This window comes from Dama dama, chromosome 8 (genome assembly GCF_033118175.1).
Source record: "Dama dama isolate Ldn47 chromosome 8, ASM3311817v1, whole genome shotgun sequence".
Classification (NCBI taxonomy): domain Eukaryota; kingdom Metazoa; phylum Chordata; class Mammalia; order Artiodactyla; family Cervidae; genus Dama; species Dama dama.
Window position 1 is genome coordinate 12,215,753 of NC_083688.1, and position 21,542 is coordinate 12,237,294.

The window sequence follows — 21,542 nt, forward strand, 5'->3', positions numbered from 1 at the left end:
TATTTGCTGAGACCTACTGTGTGCAGGTCCCGCACTGGGTGCTGAACGCAGGCTGAGGACAAGATCAGCCTTGTCCCCAGTCTGGTGGGGGAAACGGAGACCCTGTTACTCCGTGATGAAGCTGTGCCGGAACTGTCGGGACACCGTTGGGGGGTGTGACTAACTCTGACCCTGACCTGGGTCTAGAGTGGGAGCTCCTGGATAACCCGGGGAGTCTGGGCATTTGGAGACCATCTTCACTTCACAGGGAGACTGACCAGGCCCAGATCGGGGAGGGACTCACCTGGTGTCCTGGACCCAGGTTTTCCCAAACCTGAGCTCCGTCCCCAGCATCACCTGGCCTCTGGGCCTCCGGGGATGATCGTGGGGATGTGCCAACTCCCTTCCTCATTCCTAGGTTGCTTAGCTAACTTTCCCACACCAATGGTAATTACTACCTCCTGGAGGCTGATTTGTAAGGAGACAGTGTAAATGTGTTATTTACATAGCAATTATTAAAATCATGCTGGGAGTTTCCTATATAATAGGTCATTATCTGTGACCTAATTGTGAAAACAAGGTAGTCAGTTCCATTTAGCTCTTGTCTCTGAACCCAGGGTTTATCCCGGGGAGTGGCCCACTATGTTGCATCATAGATATTTGCTTAAAAGTCCTTTTTATTAAATCCAAACTAAAGTCACTTTTGGAAATTTTTCTGAGAAGAACATGCTGATTTTCTAAGATCTTGGCCCCCAATACCCAAACAGAGATACTGTCTCAGGTTTGAGGGTTTTCTGCTTTACAAATAACCCTCTCATGTCCAGCCAGAACACATCATCATTCATGTACTTATGCATTTGTATAATTATATATTTGCTTATTGTTTCCTAGACTTCTATGTGTATTCATTCGTTCATTCACTTCTTCATGTTTTTCATGTGTTTTTCATGTATTGATCTGTTACTCGTCTCTTCACATGCTCATTCACATGTTAATTCATTCCCTGATTCATTCCGTCTATTCCCATGTGTGTCCTTTCATCCACTCATCCTTCCACTGTCCATTTGGGCACCAGTTTCCTCACATATGATTTCTTCTTTCATCCTTTCCTTCATTCATTCACTCCTGACTCATTCATTCATTGCTCATTCATGCATTTATTCCAAGATTCTTTGGTTCATTCATTTACCCAACAGTTCATGGGCTTCCCTAGTGGCTCAGATGGTAAAGAATCTGCCTGCAATGCAGGAGACCTGGGTTCCATCCCTGGGTCGGGAAGATCCTTTGAAGAAGAGAATGGCTACCCAGTCCAGTATTCTTGCCTGGGGAATTCCATGGACAGAGGAGCCTGGCGGGCCACAGTCCCTGGGTTCACAAAGAGTCAGACATGACTGAGTGACTAGCACATTTCATTCATTCATCCACACATCATCTGACAAATCTCACGTCTTCAGTAGTGTACTCCGGGTGTTGGATGTCTGTCCAGTGTCCTGCCTCTCTCATCCCTTCAGTATACTCAGGGCATCTCAGCAAAAAGGGCTCTGCTATTATTCTTATTACTGTTATCACGTAACATCAAACACACACAAAGGAAAGCAGCTCAAGGAGCTCCCAATAACTGAGCGCAACGGTGGGACGGGTACCCGCCCGAGCCTTTCTCCCTCTCAGTCATCGTCTTCGTTTTGGGTCCCCTGCTGGCAAAATTTAAGGCTTCAGTGACCGCAATTAAGGTAGAAAGAAGCACTTCAGGGCGGAAGGGAAGTGAGTCAGGGAGGGGAAAGTGAAAGTGAAAGTCGCTCAGTCGTGTCCGCCTCTTTGTGACCCCATGGATGTGGAATTCTCTAGGCCAGAATACTGGAGTGGGTGGCCTTTCCCTTCTCCAGGGGATCTTTCCAACCCAGGGATGGAACCCAGGTCTCCCATATGGCAGGCAGATTCTTTACCAGCTGAGCTACAAGGGAAGCCCTCCAAAAAAGGCTACTATCAGACCGGGAGCCAGGGTCACACATATGTGCACAGGAAGTACCCGCCATCCCATCAGAACAGCTGTCTGGGTATTTATACACCAGCTTCTCAAGCTGCGATTCATGGGGTCGCAAAGAGTTGGACACGACTGAGCGACTGAACTGAACTGAACTGATCTCACCATTGGCCAAAGGCTATTCCCAGGGCTGGAGCATTAATACCAGGACAGGGACGTTCTACCACACAGGGTACTGGGGTAGGACCAGAGAACACACCCTGGGCAAAGAAATGCAGGGGCTGATGGTTGGAAGTTGGTCCTGGACTGAAATGGTAAAGGCAGGACTTCCAGCAGTGGCCCCCTTAGCAGAGTCACCGCTCCCGCCTCCTCTCCACCCCATGTCTGTTCACCATCCTCTGTTCACTTGGTCTTATGGTCCAGTCCAACTCAGGAGGATCCTTAGACACAACTCGCTCGAGGACTCTCTCTTACACACTGGGGAAAACTGAGGCCAGAGAGGGGAAGAAAACGGTTCCAGACCACCCAGTGGTCTGTGTGGGGGCCCGATCTCCACTCAGGAGTCCAGTCCTCCCCTCCTCAGGCCACTGTTCAGACCGGGGTAACACATCTGACCTCCCTTCTGAATCCTCTGCCAGAAACATTCACTGAGGACAAAACCAACACACAGAAGCCGCTGACTCTGAGAAACCAGAGGCTCTGGGCTGTCTGTGCTTTTTAGAACTCCCTCCTCCCAAACGGATACACTTAAAAGCCACATTGGCTGATGGAAGGCACCCTCAGCCTCTTGCCAGCAGAAACGCACATGATCACTTGCGCCTGTGAACAGAGCATGTGTGATGTAATGACATCGCGTTCGAGTCCCATCTGGAGGATATATAACAGGAGGAGAGGGTTTGACCCGGGACAGTTCAGTCACCATATATGTACTTTGATGCCTACACTTACTTCATTTAAATTGAGAAAGAGGACATAACCTTTAAAGGTTACCTTCCTTCAGCATGTTCTGGGTCTGTGTCGTGTGAGCACATGGGGAACGTGTGAAAGGTTAGCGTTTGTCACTTATCTAATCCCACCCTCTGGTCTTTCTCCACTGCTGCCAAGACCCAACAGCTCCTTGCAACTCACGACCAGCAGGTTTTTATTTGCAGCCTAAGACTTTGCCATTTTCATCTCCTTGGAGAGATTGAACACAGCTCCTGGGCCAGGGGACACGAGGCCAAGCAGCAGGGGTTCCATTTCAGCTCTCTCAGCTCCATCATGCACTACTAATGAGAGAATACCAATAGGTCCTAAGGACCTATTGTGTGCCAGGCACGGTGCTGGAAGCCTCGAGCAAACATTCACTACAACCCTGCAAAACGGAGGCTGATTTTTGCTCCCACTCTCATCTGGAAGATGGCCAAGCTGCACAACTGGTCCCTCTGATTCCACAGCTCTGCCTCCTTGTAAATCCCACCCCACACCTGCCTATGGACACTGTGAAAAGGGCCAGTCTTGCTCTCAGAGTGAAATTCGGCCACTGAGCAAGCTGGGTGGGTACAGAGGGGGTACTGAGCCCCTCTCTCTTCCCAGTTTATGAGGGGGCAGGCAGTGAACTGGCATGGCCTGATGGCCTGGAAGCCCTCTTCTGGGAAAAAGGAAAGTGCATCCCAGTTAGCTGGCATGCTGCAGCTGGCTTTAATTGTCCATGGAAAGGGCAACGGGTCAAGTCATCAAAGGAAATTGACCTTTGGGTCATCCTTGACCCTTGGACCAGGAATCATCTGGTTCACCCACCAGATGTATATAGGCATCGTCTCCCACTCGAGGTCACATGATTCCTTGAATTACTGATATAGCAAGAGCTACCTGTATTGAGCACCTATTGCGCTCTGGCAGCAAATGTCTATTGAGTGCCTACTAGGTGCTGGGCACTGGGGCTAAGCAGTGAGCCCATAAAGCCGGCAGTGACAGAGGACCAGCAGGACCTCAGCTCTGTGCACTGTGGTGTCTGCCTCGGTCACCACTGGAAGCTCCCCGTTCATGCTCGGGCCCTTCCTGCGGTTCAGTTTCAGGCACCCCGTTCCTCCCCTCACCTCATCCTGGCCCTTACTCTTTTGTCTCCTTGGAGCTGGGGCTGGGGGTTGGCGGAGGAAAGCAGCAAGTACATGGAGGACAAATCAGAGAGCCAAAGAGGGTCCTGTTCCTGCTTCTTCCCCTAGGAAATGAGCACTTTTTATGCAAATTAATTTAAGTCCGGCCCATCAGTAAAGAAGAAAAAGAAGCCGGTTAGATTCATTTTTTTGGTCAACTTGTTCAAACCCGGTATTAATCTATTCATCAGCTTAGTTCATCAGGAGAGGTCACGCTTCTTCAGGAGTTTTCTAACTGAAAACAATGCCTCATTAAGTTACACATATTAACCTGAGAACAGTATTGATGTCAGACAGACTAATGAATGTCATTAAAGGGAATGTGCACTAGGCCTCGAGGGACCTGACTAGACTTTAGAATCCCTCTGCAAATTCACTCAGTTATGGTCCCATGGATGTGGAATCTCAAGGGAGGGAGGGAGGGAGGGAGGCAGGAAAGGAGCTGGTGTGGAGCTGCAATCATCCCTGGTTTGTTGTTGTTAAGTCACTCAGTTGTGTCTGACTGTGACCCCATAGTCTGCACCAGGCCAAGCTTCCCTGTCCTTCACTGTCTCCTGGAGTTCGCTCAAATTCATGTCCATCGAACTCATTCAGTGATGCCGTCCAACCATCTCATTCTCTGTCTACCCTTCTCCTCCTGCCTTCAATCTTTCCCAGCATCAGTCTTTTCTAATAAGTTGGCTCTTCACACCAGGTGCCAATGTATTAGAGCTTCAGCTTCAGCATCAGTCCTTCCAGTGAATCTTCAAGGTTGATTTCCTTTAGGATTGACTGGTTTGATCTCCTTGCAGTCCAAGGGATTCTCAAAAGCCTTCTCCAACACCACAGTTCAAAAGCATCAATTCTTCAGTGCTCAACCTTCTTTATGGTAAAACTCTCACATCTGTACACGACTACTGGACTACGGACTTTTGTCGGCAAAGTGATGTCTCTGTATTTTAGCATGCTGTCTAGATTTGTCATAGCTTTTCTTTCAAAGGGGAATCGTCTTTTAGTTTCATGGCTGCAGTCACTATCTGCAGTGATTTTGGAGCCCATCTCTAGGAGGGGGCCCCTAGTGAATCCCGGCATCTTTGAATGCTGTAAAGGGCACATGGCCAAGGGAGGTACCATGTGTGAAGTCACTCATTGTTGAGTCCAAAGGGAGAGACACTGGGTTTAGCCTCCACCACCGAAGGGAGGCAGGAGGGTCAGAGCTCGGGGATCAGAACACTGGACTCTGGTCCCAGGTTTCCTCATCATAGTGGATGAGGTTTTGTTCTAACCCATCTTTACTGAACCAAGTGCTGTGCTGGACACTTTCACATGCATTATATTCGTGCAACCCTCACAGGGTCCTAGGGGAACTGAGGTTCAGAGGAGTTAAGGGGTTTGCCCAAGGTCGTGAGTAAGTGGGCTGGGGAGCTGAGGCTGAGATCCAGGCTGAAGGACCCTGGTGGGGGCTTCCTCTGCCAGGTTTTCCCGCCCCTGCCTGCAGCCTCACCCTCCTTGTGGTCTGTCTTCAAAGCCTCCCAACTCCATTTTCCAAGACCCTGTAATTCCTCAATGGCAGCTGTGTGGAGAAGCACTTTCTCTGTTGCACCAGGCACATTGATCACCAGGCTCAGGACAGACCCTGGTTTCAGTATAGCCCAGGAACACACCTACTGTGAACCCCTGAGGCCAATTTAGTGCTCTGGGGAAGCTAAATTTCCCAGTGCACGGGGATGCTCAGCAGCACTGGTCCACCTGCTATGAGCTGGCCTCCAGACCCATCCCACTGGATTTGGGTCTTAGTGAAGGGCCAGGCAGGTAGGAGGCAGAAGAGCAGAGGTGCCTTCCCGATGTGCAGCCCAACACCCATGATTCACGTGTCTTCCCCTGGGGCCTAATGCATGCCTGGTTTCAAGGTAGGCAGAACCTTGCCATTGTCTTCTGAACTGGGCAGTTCAAGCCTGAGTGGCTGGGATGAGCCCAGGGCACTGGAGAGCGTCCAGTCCCAAAGATGGGGACAGGGAAGAGTGGGAAGCATATGGAGACCAGGGCAGAGTCATGGGGAACGACAAGAGAAAGTCTGGGAGACAGCATGGAAGAGGTGTCTGGGCCAGGGGGAGAGTCCTCTATGAAGGGCCAGGTCATCTAGAGACCTGGTCCAAGGTCAGGTAAGAGGGGAAAAGTAGAAATATATGTCCGTCCTCCTAGTTGACCCTCTGCATTTTATTCATCCTTGATCTATGAAATAATGGATATATGGAGGCACATGTCTGGGCCATCTTGTTGAAGCTCTCATTTGACTCTAAAAATAGAATGACCTCTGAGAAGTAGTTATTATTAGCTTCATGTGCCTGGAGAAGAAACAGAGGCCCAGAGATGCTGAGTGGCTGGCCAGGCTCCCACAGTTTGAAAGAGCCAGGAGTCACAGCAGGGGCTGCCTGACCCCGAGGACCGTGACCTCCCCCCGGCCACAGTGCATCGCACGTCAACAGGTTCACCTGGACAGCATTCGTTTTCCCTGCAAAGTACAGACATCTGAGAATGTCTGCTGCTGGCCCCTCTCCCTCCCTGACTAGCTCTCAGGCAGGATGGGTCTCATGGGCGAGAGATGTGGAGAGACCCACAGACCCACGAATTCTTACCAGTCTTGCCTGGGGTGGGACAGGTCCTGCCAGCATGAGTCAGCACACACCTGAGGGACCTGGCCCAGACCCACGGGAAACCCTCTGATCCAGAGCTGAGGCTCCCTCTGGCCCAGCTATTCAGGGAGCGGTGTGAGTTTCCCTCACTGTGGGCACCTGCTCTCTCACAGGTAGACTCCGAACATCCTGGCCATGCTTCATGAGTACCACTTAATTACAGAATGCAGTACTTCACATGTTCAATGGTGCAATATCGTGTTTCATTCCCCTGCAATGATTTCTCCAATGATGTGTTTAGCATCTGTCTACCCCTGTAAGTTCTTCCTTGAAGAGTTGCATCCAGCTTTATCAGACAAGGTGAAAGGACTTGGGAAGCTCAAGCTTGGTCCCAGGAGCAAGCTCTGAGCAGGCCGTGTGATGAGTCACACAGCTGAGAAAAATGCAGCTGTCCAAACTGGAGAAGAAACACTTCGTGGAGACAGAGAGTTGTCATCCAGTACAGGAAGGACTGCCACCTGGAAGAGGCAGTCACAGTCCTCGATGAGGCCCAAAGGACTTTCCAGCAATTAAAGCTGTCTAGACATGGGAAGGGTTACTTTGACAGGTGGTGAGCTCCTTGTCCTTGGGGGGTGTGCAAGCAGGAGTTAGGCCCAGCATATGGAGAAGCTTGATACAAGGACGACCGAGTTTTGGGGCAGAGCTATTGTGTTCAGAGCAGATGCCATCATCTGTCTGAACTTCAGTTTCCTCCTCTGGAAAGCGGGGATAACAATGCGTTTCACCACATTATTGTACCTTTGAGCTGTTATGTGTTTTACATGAAGTAATACACAGCAAGCACGTAGCACAGGGCCGGTCACGTAAGCAGCTGCCACTGGCTGGGAGTTCATCTTATTTCTACAGTCAATGTCTAATTTTTATTGAGGGGATTCTGGCCAGATGAGACCTTGGACTTTGTACTTTCTGGCACTCAGAATCTTTGGAAATTACCCACCTTCCCGTTCAGATGTTCTGGTTTTCCTTGTGGCTCAGACAGTAAAGAATCTGCCTGCAATGCAGGAGACCTGGCTTCGATCCCTAGGTTGGGACGATCCCCTGGAAGAGGGAATGGCTACCCACTCCAGTATTCTTGCCTGGAGAATCCCATGGACAGAGGGGCCTGGCCGGCTACAGTCCTATCTCAGAGTCGGACATGACTGAGTAATTAACACTTTCACTTTTCAGATGTTCTAAATAAGGGGACTGTCTCTCCTTCCCCTCACTCCCCACCCCGTGGCCTCTAAAAGCGGCCTCTGCTGACTCAGATCCCCACCTGGCCCCCTTTCCTAATGGACTGTGGTGCTGAGCTGGTATTTCTGATTTCCTGGATCCCTGAGCATGTGAGAATGCCTTCTGTCCAAACCAATCTTGGGAGGGCGGCGGGGGGTGGGTGGGTGGTGATATGGTGGCCTTCCCCGTCCACCACTTGGAGCTGATTTGCTCTCTGATGAGTCTCCTTTAGTCATCTTCTCTGGACTAAATGAAATTGAATTTCAACCACTTGGAAGAAATAAAATATCAAGTGTAAATTGTCCCCCAGGGTTCCCAGCCGAACAGCGAGTTTCCACATTTCTTGGTCTGAGTCAAAAGCCTTCCCTTTAGCAATCGGGCACTTCTCACTTGTTAATAGATTTAATTTCCACAGACTCTAGGTGTTTTCTTGGAATTGATCTTTCCATGAAGAACATGCTTTGGAGACAAGAAATAACCGTTAAGAGAGCCTATAAATGAATTATACTTGTCGACGGAAATAAAAATGCACCATGTGAGAGCTGAGAGTTTCAGTTTTATTTGGGGGCTTACTGAAGACTAGAGGCCAGGACACATGCTCTGAGAGGTCTGAGGAGCTGCTTAGAAGGGTGGTGGGGAGGTCAGTATATATGTGGTTTTGGAGAAGGGGTGCATGCACTTATGCACCCATCTCGGGAAAAGGTTGCTGCTGGTCACAAGACACACATATCTCAGCTAGAGATTTTAGTGCTTTTCTAAGGGTGGGACGATGCAAGAAATTGGGCTGTCTCTGGCTGGGGCTGGGTGTCAATCAAGGGAGGCTGGGGTTTAAAGCTCAACATTCAGAAAACTAAGATCATGGCATCCGGTCCCATCACTTCATGGCAAATAGATGGGGAACCAGTGGCTGAATTTATTTTTGGGGGCTCCAAAATCACAGCCATAAAATTAAAAGACACTTACTCCTTGGAAGGAAGGTTATGATCAACCTAGACAGCATATTCAAAAGCAGAGACATTACTTAGCCAACAAAGGTCCATCTAGTCAAGGCTATGCTTTTTCCAGTGGTCATGTATGGATGTGAGAGCTGGGCTATAAAGAAAGCTGAGGGCCGAAGAATTGATGCTTTTGAACTGTGGAGTTGAAGAAGACTCTGGAGAGTCCCTTGGACTGCAAGGAGATCCATCCAGTCCATCCTAAAGGAGATCAGTCCTGAATATTCATTGTAGGGACTGATTTTGAAGCTGAAAGTCCAGTACTTTGGCCACCTGATGCGAAGAACTGACTCATTTGAAAAGGCCCTGATGCTGGGAAACATTGAAGGTGGGAGGAGAAGGGGATGACAGGATGAGATGGTTGGATGGCATCACCAACTTGGTGGACATGAGTTTGAGTAAACTCTGGGAGTTGGTGATGGACAGGGAGGCCTGGTGTGATGTGGTCCATGGGGTCCAAAGAGTCAGACAAGACTGAGCAACTGAACTGAACTGAACTGAACTGGGGTTTGGAGAGCACTGTCCTGCTACCACCAGGCCACAGGAGCTGCATGGTTGCCCCACTTGTGCCTGGCCACCCAAGGGGAGAGAGCTCATCTGATGCATCTGTGCTGTGGGTCACTGGCCTCCTGCTCTCCGTTCAGCATGGGCTTAGGCTCCAGACAGCTGTCACATTGATGGAGTCCAGCATTATGTATTCCTTGATGGAGGCAGCGGTGCTGGGAGGCTTGGCCTGGCTGTTCCTGCTCTCCTGGGCATCCTAGGGGAGCTGAGGGCTTTGAAGCAGCAGAAGAGATCTGCCGATGAGATGGATGAGTACAGCCAGCATCTCAGGGCCAGGTGGCTGAGCCATTGCACACAGCACACAGGCGCATCCCAGGCCCAGGTCGGCTGCAATCTCGGAGGCTGTCCGGGAGCTTAAAGGGACAGGCGTGCTCAGATATGGAGGCCTGGGGTTTGGGAAACACAGAGTTGCTCTCACAGTCTGCAGGGGCTTCCCAGATCTAGGAGAGTGGGCCACACCCAGCGGGGTCCAGGCTCTGTCACCAAAGCTTCAGCCTCGGCAGCTCCCAAGACCTGGGTGTGAATCCCAGCTCTTCCAGTGCCCACGTGTAGAATCCTGGAGAAGGATCTCTTGACCTCCCCTAGCCCTGGCTTCCTCATCCGCACAGTGGATTCTGGGCGCCTTCCATTCCAAGTTCATTTTCTTTGAGTGGGGATAGATGGTGAGCCACAGGCTCATCCCCCTTCCCCTTCTGAGGGAGCTGGCAGGTGGGAACCCTCACCTCTGACTCCCCAGGGGCCATGGAGGACCACTGGCCCTGGACTGGGAGTCAGGAGACCTTGGTTTGGCCACCGCATTTGGCCGCAGAATCTCAGGCTAACGTGCCTCTTCCCCTGCTGTCCCAAGGGCTCTTTGAGAGGAAAGGGCTGGGGGAGGAGGAGAGAATTAGAGCATCTTGGGGGAGGGAGAGACTTGGAAGTGGCCCAGGATCCCCTGATCTCACAGGAGAGGAAACACAAAGGTTCTCCCCATCTTCCGATTGTCCCCAGTCCCGGGGTGACCAAGGTGCTGAGTCCTGCTTCATTCTCACTGGGCCTTCAGATCCTTCAGATCCTCCCTGTAACCCCCCTAGGCTCAGCCCTTTGCCTATGGAGGCATCCGGTGATGAGGGAGGAGGACCTTCTCAAGCTCCAGAAAAGTGAGGAAAAAGGGCGGGTCCCCCAGGGACGTGCCCCATGTCCAGGTGCACATGAACTAGTTCCCTTTGAGGTTTGCCAAGCCCCTTGCTTCTTCCCCTGGCTCTCACCAGCCTCTGCCCCAGTTAGGCAACTTTCCCCAGTGACTTCAGGCCCTCCTCGAGTTGCTGGAATCAGACTGGCCATGAGGACATGGAAGGGGTTTCCAGGCTGTTCTGGTTGAACCCCACATCTCCGCTCCTGGGGCTCAGAGACTGATGGGCCCTGTCACACTGCTCAGCCAGCCCTGTTTGCCACCTCACCCCCATGAGGGAGGCCCGGGAGCGGGACGGCAGGTGGATGGCTTCACAGAAACATTCGGTCCTCCTGCCACTTGTGTTGGAGGAGGAAATGGCAACCCACTCCAGTGTTCTTGCCTGGAGAATCCCAGGGACAGAGGAGCCTGGTGGGCTGCTGTCTATGGGATCGCACAGAGTTGGACACGACTGAAGCGACTTAGCAGCAGCAGCCACTTGTGAAGGGCCGGGGATGCAGCCGCAGGTCTGCATCCTTGCTGAGCTTACAAGTATTTGAACTCTTGTCTCTCTCTCTCTCTTTTTTTTTTCCCTTAGGGGAAAACTGAGTTCTGAAGAAGGTAAGTAGCATTCCCACTTTATAGGTGAGGAGAGTGGATTCAGAGAGCTCAGGTGACTGAATTTAAGTCTTACATCTGGATGAAAAGCATCGTGGTACCTCCCGATCCAGTGCATCTCTGTAGGGGACTGCCTGAGCCCCAGTGCCCCTGGGGACCCAGATGCACAGAGTCAGGAGCGGCTCAGCCCTGGCAGAGGTTAGCGGTGTATAAATACAGGGACCCCTTTTGCATTTGAGGGAGGCAGGATGCCTTCAGTTATCAGAAGTTCTTTTAGGTTTGTCTCCTGGATTGAGTCTTCCTTGAAGGTAATAATTAGAGTGGGCACATTAAGGAAGTGACAGCCCAGGGCTCAGGGGAGGAGGAGAAAGGAGGATGTGGTACAGACCTAGAAAGAGGGGTCTGGGTACCAGGACATGAGATACTCAGATGGAGGCTTCTCTGTGAGCCCAAGACTCCCCTGCAGCCCCAAGGTGGAGGGGGGGTCTCAGTCTGTGCTTTCCTCTAAGGACCATTGTTGGGAGGGTGGTGAGGGGGAGGAGAGGGAACCCTTGCGGAGGAGTCAGGCATGCAGGAATCCCCCACTTTCCTGCTGTGTGACTTCAGGCCAGCTGCCTGCCCTCTCTGGGCATCAGCTTCCTCATCTGTAGATGGAGGACAGTGATTTGACCAGCGCCTCCCTCACAAGGTGATGGAGGGGGTGAGCCCCAAAAGCTGCACAAATGGACTCCCAGGATCAGAGGGGCAGTGAAGATGGGGGCCAGGGACCAGAGTAGAGCTGGTCACAGGTCTTGGTTCACATCCAGAAAGTTCTTTCGTGTAGGCCCAACAGCCTTGCCACTGAGCTCTTTGTCCAAGGCTTTTAGACTCCATAAACCATTTTTCATAACACACCAACTCGTAATTACTACAAAGCCTCCAGAGGAATCAGACATACTTTAGACATAATGAACTAATTACTGTTGGGTAAATCAGTCACGATCAGGGAGCAGGGCTGGATTTCACACAGGGCCTCTGTCTGCTGCTGGGCACCAGCCTGGGAATCATCTCTGACACTGACTCGGTGGGAGCTCCAGGCTTATTCCAGGTAAACAATGGCCAGGATTTAGGAAGGGGACTGCAGTGCAGGTTATACCCGGAGGTTACTGAAAACCACATCACTGAAGACAAGGGCAGGGGAAGGGTGGGATGTATGTGGGTCCCCTTCAAGGCTCCTTAGTGACAGGTGGGTGACCTTGGGGCTGAGACTTAAGCTCTCAGATCCTGAGTTTCCCTACCCAGAAGGTGCAGCTATTGAACCCTCCTTCACAGGGAGGATGTGAGGATCATAGAAAGCTCCCAGCATGGTGTCTGACACACAGTAGGAGTTCAGAGAAATAAGTGACTATTGACTTGAGATGATGCCCAGACAACTTGTTGAGCTGGGATAGGGAGCCCTAACTTCCAGCCCCTCGTGTGTCTCATGACAGATCTGAGGATGCTCTGGGTACCACTCAGCAGTAGGAGTGTGGGTCAACATTGGGATGGATCATGTATAAAACAGTGAGGATCTGGACCACGTGTTTCCCCACCAAGGTAGACAGGAAGGTGACAGGTGATGGGAGACAAAACCTGGCATTCTGGTGACAAGTGAGAGATGGCTGGCTGGGCCAGGCCAAGTGTCCAGCAGCGGGTGGTACGCAGACAGGAGCAGCTCCATTCACCAAGGGGACCTGCTCTCTGCTTCAGAATGAGGCTCCAGGCTGTGGGAATCTGGGTTGCTGCTGGTGCCTTTGCACCCCTGTCCCAGACTTGCTGCATCTTCTACATCAAGAACCCTCAGTGAGGGCTTCCTCTTGGCCAGCACACACGGCGGGCTGGGGCCCAGGAGCATTGATGGCCAGGACCAGCCCTCAGCCAGAGAAGGCTGGGGCTGGAGGTAAGCCCTCCCACTTCCTGGCCCCTCCCCACATGTGGGACAGCCCTTAGGCTGTTCTATTTCACCTCCCAAATTGCTCTGCCCCCTGGACTGAGACCCTGCCATTGGCAGCAGTCACCTGCTCAATATGCACTTCTTATTGGCTTCCTTCCCTTCCCTGTCTCACTTTCCCAGTCCTCCTGTTGCTTACCTGGACCACCTCAGCACTCAACCATTCACCCTCAAATCCTTGTCGCAGGGACTACTTCTGGGGAAGCTGAGACAAGGAGTGAGAGGGGAGGAGTGAGTCTTCCAGGAGCAAGGCTGTGTCCCAAGTCGTGGGAACCTCGGTACCAGGCAAAGATCCAAGGTGGGGATTGGTGATGATGAAGAACGTGCAAACAGTGGAATGTGTTACAGGTGCCTCCTCCATCAGGCACTGCTCACACAAATATTTATGGAACATGGCAGATCTCATTTCATCCTCCCTATAATCAATTGACTTTAGAGCCACTGTTATCCTAAGTCTAGAATCCTATAGCTTTAGAACTGGAAGTCCCTTCACAATTCCCTGGCCTAGTGCCCAGATCTTGGTTTCTAATATGATTCTAAAATGAAAGGAACCACAGATCCTTAGAGAAATGGCTGATTTAGCGACCGAGGAAGGAAATATACAAATATCTACAACTATGTAAGAAAGTTAGGACATGCTCAAAAGCAGAATGATGGGCTCATGGCAAAGGGACACAGGAACCTGAAAAAGAACTAACCGCCCCCCCCCCCCCAAGATGGTACAATTTGAAAAACAAAATAAGTAATAAAATACTGGACTATAACACAAAATATAAAATAACCATCCATGAATCCATACTGATATAAATAAATAGGAGTGATGAATCTTCCTTATAGCCGTCCAAATAATTTATACTCCCCTCTCTAAGAAATCGAGTTTAACTCCCTAAACCTTGAATATGGGCCATGATCAATGATTTACCTGCAGAAACACTGAGTGTGGGAAGGTCAGGGGTGGGTGTATGAGGAGTAACTTGCAAAAATCACCTTAACCATGAGGAAGACACTAACATCACAGTGATAAGTCACATAGGTGGCATGTGCCACCAGAGATGTGATGAGGAGGGCCCTTCACCTCTGTGCTATTCTTCCCCAGTCTAGTCATGAAGAAAGCATCAGGCCAACTCAGATTGAGGATCGTTATGCAATATGCCTACCAGTCTTCCTCAAGACAGTCAAGGTCATATGGAACAGGAAAGGCTAAGAAACCATTCCAAACAAGAGGGGGGAATGTGGAGATACAGGGAGTAAATGTAATGTGATATTCTGGATAGGATTATGCAACAGAAGAAAGACATGAGAGGAAAAAACTAGTAGAAATAGAATAAAGTTGACTTTTAATAGTGACTTGCTAATGTTCATTTCCCGACTTTAGCAAATGAACCCTAGTTACTAAGACATTAATATCCGGGGAACTGAGTGAGAGGGCTACAAAGGCATTCCTTATGTTCTTTTTGAAACTTTTCTAAGAATACATATTCTTCTAAAAGTGTATCAAATAATAGTTAAAACAACAACAACAACAACAACTGGTTCAATTCCCTCACTTTAATAAATAAACAAAGGGAGACCAAAGAAGTTACCAGACTGCAGAAAGTTCTCATGGGGCATTAGTGGAAATCCAGGAATGGCCTTCCTGGGAGTAAAGGGAACCTGACCAACAGAGGTGTAGACAAACCTTAGGTTTATTTTTCTCACCTGATGAGGCACCTGGAAGGGGCTGGTGAAGGCCCAGGAGCTCCAAGACGCCCCTGGCCCAGCCTCCTCATTTCCTCCCCTTGGTGTCGTCCATGAATCCGGAGGCCCCTGCAGTCACAGCACAGCTGCTCACCCTGGGACTTTGGGATGCCTTTCAGGATCACTGATAAGTGGTCCACAGAATTTCCCAGAATGCCCCAGCAACTCTGCTCCCATCTCATTGGCTGGAGCTGTGTCACATGACCACCTGCAGAAGGGGAGAAATGTTATTGTTAAGTAGGGGAAATTGTCCCAGACAAAATAGAGGCTGTGTTAGGAAAGAAGAGGAAGGTAACTACCAGTAGGCAGTCTGCAGTCTCTTGCCCAACATTTACAATCTCATTTATGTTTGCTGCCTCCCTGGATCATGTTTGTTGTGATCAGACAATGCGAGGTTGACCACCTGCCCAGGACCTCACAGGAGTGGTTTGAAGAACCAGGCTAGAGCGGGGCTCCCTGCCTTGGACACCCAACAGCTCCTCAGACCTGTGTTGTCTGCTCTCTCCTCTCACTGTTCCAATTCTCTGCTTCTCCAGCTCCCCAGATCAGCTGGAGTTGTCACATTCCCACAGCCTGGAGAGGAGGGGTCAGAGATTTATCTCTTATGGTTCTGGCAACACTTTAAAGTTGAGCCCCACTTTAAAACAAACATGCTATTGACTTGTCACATTCCTACACCACTGGAATATTCTCGGCAGTAGTCTTTGTGGAGGACACTTTAGCAGCCTCTATCACAATTCAAGATGCACTTAGCTTTGGTCTAATAATTTTACTTCTGGAAGTTTGTGATTCTGAAATGCTCAAGGATATGTATTTATGCAAGAAGGTTATCTACAGTATTATTTCCAGTAGCAAATAAAACATTGAAGACAACATAAATGTCCATCAACAGGAGACTGGTTAAATAAATAATGATGTCTCTATGCTACTGAATACTAAACAGTCATTAAAAAGATTGAGTTTGGTCTCTATGTACTAACATAGGAGAATCTCTACAACATAGTTTTGAATAAAGAAAAATATGAGCAGCATGATGCAAAAATATTCTATCCATCTTAGTTTGGCACAGAAAAATATATGGAAGGATATGTACCTTTGTTGGAAAGCTCTTGGGAAAATTCATCATGGGTCTGAGATACACATGTCCCTTTGCAAAGTCATTTGTACATTAGAGCTCATCTTTTCTTGTCTGCTCAAGAACATTCTCCCAGCAACTCTCTTTTTCCTTCTGCATTATCAAAGTTCCCCTCTCCACTGGATCACTCCCATACTGTATAAACATGCCAGTATTTATTTCTACAGCCACAAAAAATAAAACTTACAGTAAAATTAAAAAGAAAAACCACCTCTCCTGCTACAAACATATTTCTTTGCTTTATCTTTACAGTCAAACTCATTGAAAGCATTATCTATACTCATATCCCTTATTTCTCTCTTCCAGTTTTCTCTTCACACACTCATATCAGGATTTCACTCCCACTCCTCTGTCCAAAAGTGCTCTTGTGAAAGTGACCAATGACCTCTATGCTGTCACATCCAATGATCAGTTTTCAGTTGTCATCTTACTCAGTCCATCACTCTGAGAGAGTCAATTCCTCAGTCAGTTCAGCCACTCAGTCATGTCCGACTCTTTGCGACCCCATGAATCGCAACACACCAGGCCTCCCTGTCCATCACCAACTCCCGGAGTTTACGCAAACTCATGTCCATCGTGTCGGTGATGCCATCCAGCCATCTCATCCTCTGTCGTCCCCTTCTCCTCCTGACCCCAATCCCTCCCAGCATCAGGGTCTTTTCCAATGAGTCAGCTCTTCGCATGAGGTGGCCAAAGTATTGGAGTTTCACCTTCAGCATCTGTCCTTCCAATGAACACCCAGGACTGATCTCCTTTAGGATGGACTGGTTGGATCTCCTTGCAGTCCAAGGGACTCTTAAGAGTCTTCTCCAACACCACAGTTCAAAAGCATCAATTTTTCATCACTCAGCTTTCTTCACAGTCCAACTCTCACATCCATACATGACCACGGGAAAAACCATAGCCTTGACCAGACGGACTTTGGTTAGCAAAGTAATGTCTCTGTCTTTAGTCAATTCCTAGGCAGGTTGATAAGAAGTCTGGAGTCCTGGAGGAGGAGGAGGAGGAGGGGAGGGGGGAGGAGGAGGGGGAAGAGAAGAAAGGGGTCTGGGGCTCTAGAAGCAGAGATAGGGGGTCTAGAATTCTCAAGGAGGAGGAAAAGGACAAACATCTATTTTTTTCTCTACATTCCTTAGTCTTAGTCACATAAAAGGTTTCTTTCTTTAAACCAGGAACTGACTTTACACAACAAACAACTCAGTTTAAACTTCCTACTAAGGAGATTATATAACAACAATGTATCCTGCTTGAGGACAGTTTCTCCTTCCTAAAAACCTTTGGGCTAATCCTGTTATATTAAGATGCAAATTATGGGAGTGGGTCTAGTAAGATCTTTACAAACTTGAGACATTCTTTAGATTTATTGTAATAACTAATTAAAAAAGTGTATAACTCCCTTGCTAAACACTAGCAAGGGGGGCATTCTCCATCCTCATTCTGATGTCTATGTCAGAAGCTTTCTTTGTCCCTTTTCTTACTTTAATAAAACTCTGCTACACAAAAGCTCTTGTGTGGTCAAGACTGGTCCCTGGTCCCAAAGCTAAATCTTCTTCGGAGATCACGAATCCGACATCGTTCACTGTCTTCCTCCTCCTTGAAACCTTCTCTCCCCTCGCTCTCACCCTCTCCTGGTTTTCCTTCTACCTCCTTGGCTGCCCTTCTCCATCTCCTTTGCTGGTTTCTTCTTGGCTCCTTGACCTGTAAACTTGTGCTGTCTCTGGGCTTCATCCTTATCCTCTGTCACACTCTTTAGGACCTCACCAGACTCATATGCACTACAAGCTGCTCATATGCTAATGGATCCCAAATTTACATCTTAGCCTAGATAGACCCTTTCCTGCGCACCAGGCTTATACATCCAACTGCTTACTCAACACCTCCACTTGGGAGTCCAACAGATATCCAGTGTCCTTCCCACATCCCAGCTGAAGTATTGTTCTCCACTTGCCTTACTTCTCAATGTGCTGTTCTCATTATCTCCCTCATCTTAGTTAAAGCAGCTCCATCCTCCCAGTTGCTCAGACCATAAACCTGGAGTCAAGCTTGACTTCTCACATCCCATGCCATATCCATCAGCAAACCCGCTTGCTCGTTTTCCAAACATTTGCAGAACTTGACCACGTCTCATCTCCGCAGCTACTTTTCTGGTCCCCCATCCCAGTCACATCATCTCTGTCTTGAATTATTGCAATCACTTCCTAACTCCTCTCCCTGCTTCCTTTTTCTTCTAAGAGTCAGCTCTTTATAAAAGACCTTGTATGATCCTAGTTAACTTGCCATATAATGCCCATCATCTACTCAAAACATTTCAGTGACCCCATCTCACTCAGGGAAGAAGCCAGGGTCCTTGCGATGGCTCACCCAGCCCCACATGAACTGAGCCCCCACCCCACCCACCTTGCTAACCTTGTTCTTACCTACTGTCTCCCTGCTCCTTATCCATGCAGATGCAATTAGATTGTGGGTAGAGCTGGAGTGGTAACATCTGGAGACTAGCCAGGCATCTTTTTTCTTCCTCTCTTGTCTCAAAGCTTCTCCATGTGGTCTCTGTGGGTGAATGGATTTGAATTTCTTCATGATAAAGGCTTCAAGGCAGTCAGAGTATTTACATGGCAGCTTAAGGCTCTAGCATGAGTGTTCCTAATAACCAAGTGGAAGCTTTATTATCTTCTACGTCTTTGTCTGGAAGTCACATCGTGCCGCTTTTGTGTTCTATTGATTGACCAGACACTAAGCTTATTCCATCCAAGTTTGAGATGAAGTGGCAGAGACTTATTCTCCTGTTGGAGGAGTATTAAAGAATTTGCAGACAGGTTTTGAAACTGACACAGATAACGTATAACGTTCTTAAAGAAAGTTTTGCAAGATTCTGAGTGGCCTTCTGGTAGAAAGAGTACATGTCAGCATAGAGAGACGAGGACATGAAATGATCACAAATGCCTATCTAAAATTCACTCTGCTTAAAGATTATGTCAAGACTTTTGGTTCTGGTCAAGTTGGAATAGCCTCATTTCACCCAGGTCCTCCCTCTGACAACTCAAATCTCTGGACATAACACAACAGAAAGTCAAGGGAACACTTTAGAAGGTGTAAAGATGAAGGCAAGCTTAAGACCTCAGGAATCTAGGAATAACATGATAGTGAGTTATTTGAGTTCTCTTATTGTGTTGCATACACTCTAGCCAGAGTTATATAGAGGTCTGCACTGGAACAACCAAAAGGCACAGACAAAAAATAAATTACAAGAAAATCTTATTTTTCCCTAGTCAGATAACAGGGATAAGGGTTGTCTAGCATGCAAGAAAGTTTTTGGGTCATACCACCTGACCTAGCCAAACATCAGTGGGAAAACCACCCACATTCTTATGATATTAACAGGGCAAACATGGAGATGATCTTCCATTTTCCTCACACAACTGAAAAGAAGGCGGCAGTGCTCTGATTCCCCCTCTGGTGGTGTCTGCAGGGTCCAGGGGCGAGCAGAACTTTCACTCTGTCCAGCATTAATATTACTGAATGAAGTAATGTGAAGCAGGGTTAGACAGCGCTCCACTCACCAGCCACCTCTCTCTGCCTCAGCAAGGAGCATTGGAGAGTTGAACCCATATTGGGCATCAACAAGGTTAAATGAAGGAGTATGAGGCAGGGTTAGTCAGTTCCCTGGACACCCCTAACCAACCTGGTTTTCATGGGGCTCAGTGCAGTGCTTCCGATCTCAACTGGCAGAATGAGGTAATGGTGCTGTGAGGCAGGGCTATTTGCCACTCCACTCTCCTTGCCCTGTGTCCATGAGGACAGTGGTGAATTCTAGCTTTTTACATGTCGAATTGAAAATTGAAATTCTCTACGAGTTTTTGTTACTGTTTTGCTTTGTCTTGATTGATCTAGATTTCCTGGGATATTATATGTAGACCAACGTGTCATTCACAAGTAGAGTCGGTCTTATTCCTTCCTTACCTATTTGTATGCCTTTCTTTATTTTTCTTGCCTTATTGCACTGGCTAGAACTTTCAATACTATATTGAATAAGCTGAGAATACATATCCTTGCCTGTTTCCAGTCTTAAGGTGAAAGTAGTCATTCACCATCAGATACAATGTTAGCTACAGGGCTTGTCATTTTTGTTGGACTTGGTGGATGCTTTTATTACATTAAAGAAATTTCCCCATATTCCTTGTGTGCTGAGTGTTTCCAACATAAATACGCATTCAAATTTTTCAAATCTTTACTCCATCAATTTATACAATCGTATAGTTTTTCTTTAGCTTGATGATACGGTGGATTACATTTTTGAATATTGAACTAGACTTTCACACTTAGGATGTATCTTACATGGTCAAAGTTTATAATTGTTTTCATAAATTACTTTATTCAATGCTGACATTTTGTTGAGAGGTTTTGTATCTAAGCTCCTGAATGAAATTGGTCTATAATTTTCATTTTTTGTACTGTCTTTATGTGGTTTTGGTATCAGGGTAACACTGGCCTCATAAAATGAATAAGGAAGCGCCCTATCCTATTATATTTTCTCAAAATATTTGTGCAAAATTGGTGTTAATTCTTTTAATATTTGATAGAATTCTAAGTGAAACTATCTACTCCTGGGGATTATGCCTTGGGGGAGCTTTTAAATTATGAATTCAATTTCTTTAATTGCTATAAGACTATTCAGATTGTCTATTTCATCTTGATTGAGTTTTGATGGTTTGTGTGTTTCACAAAATTGGTTAATTTCTTCTAATTGCAAATTTATGTGCATTAAGTTGTTCACATTATTAACTTACTATGATTTTAGTGGCAGTCAGATACATAATAACATCCTCCATTTCATTCCTGAGGTTGATTATTTGTATCCTCTTTCTGCTTATGTTTGTCAGTCTTTCTAGATGTCTATTAATTTGGTTAATTTTTTTTCAAGGTACCAGCTTTTTATTTCATTGGCCTCCTGTGTTCTCACCCAATTTTAAAATTAATTGATGCCTATTATCTACAAGAAATTCACTTTAAATATAAAGAAACAGATTAAAAGGATGAAGAAGGATATACATTGTTGGCATTAATTAAAAGAAAGCAGGGGTAGCTGTATTAATTTTAGGTAGACCAGACTTCAGTTCAAGGAGAGGTATCAAGGATAAAGGGAGACATTGCATAATATAAAGGTCCAGTTCTCCAAGAATACATAATATTCTTTAATGGATATGCACTTACAACAGAGGACCAAATTATGTGAAGCAAAAAATGGTAGAACTGCAAGAAGTAGATGAATCCACTGTTATAGTTGGAAAATTCACCATTCCCTATCAAAATGGACATGTGCAACAGGCATAAAATCAGTAAGAACATAATTTAATTCACCATCAATGAGCTGGATATAATGCATATATATAGACTACTT